We start from the raw sequence: 6411 nt of genomic DNA, 5'->3' as shown, positions 1-6411 counted from the left end.
TGTTCAAATTTATCTTTATATGAAAAGTGGCTAAATTTTGATTACTTTTGAAATGTGGCTATTTTTGAATGACCACTTGTAAATCTGACTATTTTTTAATTTCTCCCATTTCGGTAACAATTTAATGTTATTTGATTATTAGGTTTTGGTTTGTGTCTCGATTTATCTAATTTTATTAATGGTTTAACCGATAACCCAATAAGATTTATTAAAAGGGACTTTTTCCTATATACGAAATTTCAAACTTATTTACCTTTTTAATCTATATTTTACTATTTACGGAAAGTAACTAAAAAAATTTCACAAAATATATACAAATTCGCTTAAAATCTACCATTTATATGTAATTTATCTATAACTTGAATACAAATTTTTCCTACAAAGTCTAGTAAAAACTACAATTCACATACAATTTATATACAACTTGTATACATTTGTGTTTATTGTATATTTTATATGTTGTTTCTACCCCGACATACAAAATATATACAATATGTTTATATATTTTTCTTCGATTTTCAATCTGAAATTTTAACCAAGATCACTTCGAATCTTCACCAATTCTCTCAATATTGAGATATAAACTCCAGAGGATATTCCCAATGATTTGCAATATTACCCAATTCACAAAATTCAATTTTCGAATTCAAAGTTTCAAAACTTTTTAATTGCGGTCAATGGTTATTCATTAAAGAGAATGAAGAAAACATAACTAAAAACTTATAATGTTATAGTCATGACCCAAAATCCCAACCAATTGGGGTCGTAATGGCACCTAATACCACTTGCTAGGCACCCAACACACAACAGAAAATAGAAAAGAACTACAATTAACGACTAATAGCAAGATAATAACATGGTGTAAAAGCAACTCAGAAGTATAAATGATAAGTCTAAGATCAACACTAACATTCAACCATCCCAAGATGTGGGGTCACAAGTACATGAGCTTCTAGAGTTTGCTAAATACATAGCCTTGAAAAAAATACAATACTGTTTGAAAAGTAGAATAGTAAAAAAGAAATGGAAGATGAATCTAAGGCAATCGAATGGAATGCAACTCTACCTCGACTTGTCTATGTGGCATCCCCTAAGAACCTCCAGGGACTATGTTGGTACCAATGTCTGAGTCTGCACAAGAATTGCACAAGTGTAGTATGAGTGCAACTGACCCAATAACTCTGTAAGTATCGAGCTTAACCCCGACGAGGTAGTGACGAGGCTTAGACAAGACACCTACAAAAATACATGTACAGTTATATATCTAGTAATACGAGATGATAAGTAAAGTACCAAGTGTAAAGCAGGATAATAAAATGTGAGGAAGACCACAATTACATAAGTAAAGGAAAAAAAAGGGAAAGTAAATGAAGGTATTACTGAGTAAGCCACAACCCATGCCTTTACAGTAACTCTGAACAACTTTTCAAAAGTAAATTATGAAACCACAAAACCAAGTTCTCAATCTGAAAAATAAAGTAAGGATCAATGAAACCAACAAATGGTACGGTATTACCCTTCGTGCTTTTACTTTTATCCTCACATCATAATATGATAGCAAGTGCGAAAATACCCTTTCGTGCATATCCCCACTTTCTCTCAAGCACGAAAATACCCTTCATGCGATGATATTGATGTATGAATAAGGCAGAGAAATACCCTTTGTGCACAATCACTATACCTCAAGCACGGTAACAACCTTCATGCATTTGGCTCTTCCTAATCAAACATCACATATAATACAATACCAAGCAAGGTGGGAAGCACAATCAACATCAATAGTAGTATTTGAACATAATTCGTCATATGAGAATTTACCAACAATCTTGCACCAACAACCAAATCAACAATTCAATGATCTCACCGTGCATTATCCTAATAAGCTCAACATATGAATTAACATAAATACGAGAAATTAAAGAATTATAGAGTCTATCTAAACCATGGAAGATATAATGCACAAAGTAACATGGCACAAATAAAGCCAATTCTACCAGCATGCATGTACACTCGTCACCTTATATATACGATGCCCCCAACACATAGATCACGTATAAACTCAATTACACCCTAATTCCCTCAATCAAGATTAACCAAGACACCTCTTTTCGAAACAAGATCATTAATCCAACATGCCTTTCTCTTTGGAACAAGCATCCAAATCACTCGAATCTAGTCAAATATTGTTCAAACAAGTCAAAATAAGCTTTAGAAACTACCCTCGTACAAAAGGTTCGATCTCTAACATGATTGAAAAAGTCAACAAAAAGTCAACATGGGCCCGAGTGGTCAAAATCTAAAATTAAGACCAAATCCCACTTACCCTTTTATCTCCTTGTCCTAATATGTGATTTGTTTCAAAATCCGACCTCAATTTGAGGTCTAAATCTCAATTTTATAAAATTTCTAATTTCTACCCAAAACTCCCAATTTTTACTCTATGAATCTTTGATTTGATAGTGGAAATTCATGAAAATTGAATGAAAACAAGTTAAAGTTACTAACCTATGAAGTTGAGAAGAAATTGATCTCCAAAAATCGCCTCTATGGAGTGTAGGTATCAAAAATGGTATAAAATAAGCTTAGTCCGAAATTTCAACCTTTTACCCTGCCACGTATCGCAATAGCGAACTCTTGTTCGCAATTACAATGTTCCCACATGCGAACCACTGATCTCTTTAGGGAAGTTGCTTTTCTAAAATCTTATGCCTTCAATGATGACAAAGCAAGCATTATTATATTGTGACACTAGTATACATGCCCGCGCTTCGCGCGGTCCTATAATCCTATGATAGAAAACGTATGCTATGAGAAATATTTCTGGTTAAATATGAAAACAACTGAATATTTATGAATATAAAGAAAAAATAACAGAAAAATGAACAAATATTAATTTAGAAATCTTAAAGATGCAATTATGAAATGTTATTCGCCTTCTCTTCTTACTCCATGATATCCTTATTATATTGTTATTTAGTATGAATTATTATTACTTATGTTTCATAAGGTTGATATTACTTAAAAAAAAGGGGGGGGGGGGGGGGGGATAAGAAATAAAAAAATGAATATAATTCAGTTGAAGTTGAATGTATCTCGTCTCAAATTTCCTAATTTCTAACACTTAGCCCTTTTCTTTTTCGTTTTTTCTTTTCTTTATTTCTTTTTTCTTTCTATTGTATCTCTATCCCTTTTTTTCCCTCCTGTTCTAATCGTAACATGTAGCAATAAAAAACTTCTAATTATCTGAGAGGAAAAACAAATGGTAGGCATATTCAATTTTACTTATTTTCTCCTCTTTTTTCCTTTCCTTTCTCATTCTTTCAGTAAATTGTTGCTCTTCTCCCTCTTTCAAGTTTCAGGGTACAATTTCTTTCTACTATTTCTGTTTTTTATCTCTTTTTTTCCTTCCATTATTTTTCACTTTAAACCTGACAAATAAACCCTTTTTTCTCCTCCTTATATTACGTAGATTTCCAAAAATCTTCTCTCTTGTTAGTTACTTTCTTGCCACCCTTTATATGTATTATTCTTTTTTTTTCTTTCGGTGGCTCTCTCTCTCTTTATATTCTTTATATATATATAGTGTGTGTGTGTAAGAGAGAGAGTTCTCTATGTATATTTATACAATCTTCGTCTCAAGAGAAGTGACGCGGCATTGAAGTCTCCTCTTTATGATATAGCTAATTAGTGTCATATTTCAACAAAGAAAAAATACTAATCAAACATCATTCATGATTCTATCATCTTTTTATGATACTTTTAATAGCTTTTTGACTGAAAATTTACGAAAAAATATTTCAGTTTAAATATTTAACAACCCATATAAATTAGCATGTTTAAACTAAAAACAAAAGATAAAAACTGATAAAAAATAATGATGTAAAATTATTGCTTGTGACTAATATTTATTCTTAAATATAAATGAATGACGTTAATCCCTTAGCTTAATAAAGGAATCGATTTTCAGTCATTGCAATTTCAACTTGATCACCTTCTTGCATTTTAAATTTTGGTAACTTAATTGGAAAGTAATCAAAAGAAAGAGATTAAAAAAATAAGAAACTGAATATAACATTTGAGTTCATAGAAAAGAACGTTACCTTAAATTTGCTAAGTGGCACGATTGTCGTTGATTCATTCAAGATTGTCAATCATGGAGAACAATTACATAGATAATAATCCATGAAAAAAGGGATAATTCTTAGTTTGACTCATAATTCAAAACTTAGATGGAATAGAAATATAAATGAAATAAAAAAGAAAAATAAAGAATACATATCCAACAACGAAAAGAAACATCCCAACTCTTTTCCTAACTTACTTTTCTTTTTTAATGTGCAAATTCATCATCTCTTTCACTCTCTCCTCTCCTCTCCTCTCAAATTTAACCAACCCTAGATTCCAAGATTTTTTCTTTATGGTCACAATAATCACATCTATTGTGCCCTGTGGCACGAACGACTCTTCTTGAGTTTTTTCTTTCTCTTCCACTTTCTTTTCTTCTTCAGCCACACATAACACTAATATTTGGGACACCATTACCAATAGGAGCATCAACAACCAAAATAATTACTGTCTTCAAAAGACACTGAATCAACCTTATTTGCCATTATTGATCTTTAATAGTCTCGACTTTTTGACACACCCTAAAATTATTGTCAAAGATGTAAAACCTTCTGGTAAACCAAAGTAGATTTTTCTAATTTTGGAGTAAGCAAAACTATACCCAAGATTTGAATCTTGTAATTTGTGTGTTGCAATATGCGCTTATATAAGTCCAGAAAAATTTCTTGACATTTATGTAGGTAATTACAATAGAAAACCAAAACGTAAAATAAAGAGAGGTTAGATGGGAAGTTACATAGAAGAACAAAAGGCACATTAATAAGCAAAGAAATAATAAGATGGCAATAATGAGATATAAATGACCTGGAAAGTAACAAAGAAGAACAAAAAATCACATTAATAGACAAAGAAATAATAAGATAACAATAATGAGATATAAATGACCTATAGAAATGGGCTAATCCGTTCAGATCAAAAGGAGGAAAAAAAAGCCAAAAAATGATAATGAAGATAAATAGTAAAGCTGGACAAAGAGATATGCCAACTCACTCTTCTTTTTTTTTTCCCAACTTTATATAGATATATAGATTGGTGTACAATCACCTTGGACCGTGACTCCATAGATGAGGATTAATTGATTAAAGGATATGAAGGGTCAAAAATACTAACAAGACTATAGGAAAAGGAACCGGCAATTTCTTGGACGACTAAATTCTAAAACCCACTTAGCTCCAAGTCTCCAAGTTCAAGAATCCCACATAGCTGATGGTTAAAATTGTTCCTTGTTCCATAACTTTACACGTTTGCAACAGTTGTAAGGTTGTCATATGATGTGCTAAATATAATTGTTCCATTATTGCTGGAAGAACATCTCTATCATCCAACGTCTTCTGCTATTATATTCTTTATAAAGACTAGATTCACCTGGAATTTAACTATATATTGAAATGTTGGAAGGAAAGTAGTAGAGTGGAGATAGTTTACATTTCTCACAAGAATAACACTCTATCCAACTTAGAGAACTTTCAGTATCCATAGCTAACGTTTGTAGCACTAGGAGATCCCAAATGGGTACATTTCTTGTGGAGAAATGAGACGTTGAATAACATCATCACTGTTGCTAAAGTTTGAATGAACTTCCAAATTGTGAGGAGTTACTTTGGCTTTGATGGTTTTAGAAGAAAAAAAGGATAATATCACGATCCAAAATTCCATCAAGTCGTGATTACTCCTAATTTAAATTCTCTAGGTAAACCCACTAACATAAAATATTATCCAACCCGAAGATCATCAATAAATACAGAAAAAAGAATATAAATTTTGGTATAAGTGCCCCAAGATATGAAAGTACAAGTCATGAGCAACTAAGATTTGAATACAATATTGGTAAAAGAAATACATCATCTGTTTGAAAGTTACATAAATAGAAATACAAGTCCCATACTACCATGAACAAGATGATAGTAGATGGCTAGAACATAGTAGTTTTTAATGCTCGAACACTACAGTTGTTTAGGTCCTAATATTTGCATGCAAGGTGCAAAAGTATAGCATGAGTATAACCAACCACATATACTCAGTAAGCATCTTGACTAATTTCGGTAAAGTAGTTGCGAGGTTTTAAGTCAAAAGATACTCAATAAAATCTGTACAATTTATAAGCATAAAAATAATAGGACAACATTAACCAGAAAAAAGTCATGAAACAACAAATTTCGACGATATAATACACTATAAGAGGAAGAAGAAGAAGAAGGAGGAGAAGAAGGAAGAGGAGAAGAAGAAGGAGAAGGAGAAGAGGAAAACAATGTGCTTTTTGACCTACCGAATCGAAGATACATACCA

Source organism: Nicotiana tabacum, chromosome 18 (genome assembly GCF_000715075.1).
Source record: "Nicotiana tabacum cultivar K326 chromosome 18, ASM71507v2, whole genome shotgun sequence".
Taxonomy (NCBI): domain Eukaryota; kingdom Viridiplantae; phylum Streptophyta; class Magnoliopsida; order Solanales; family Solanaceae; genus Nicotiana; species Nicotiana tabacum.
The sequence above is the reverse complement of the archived record's forward strand: the minus strand, read 5'-3'. Positions refer to the sequence as shown.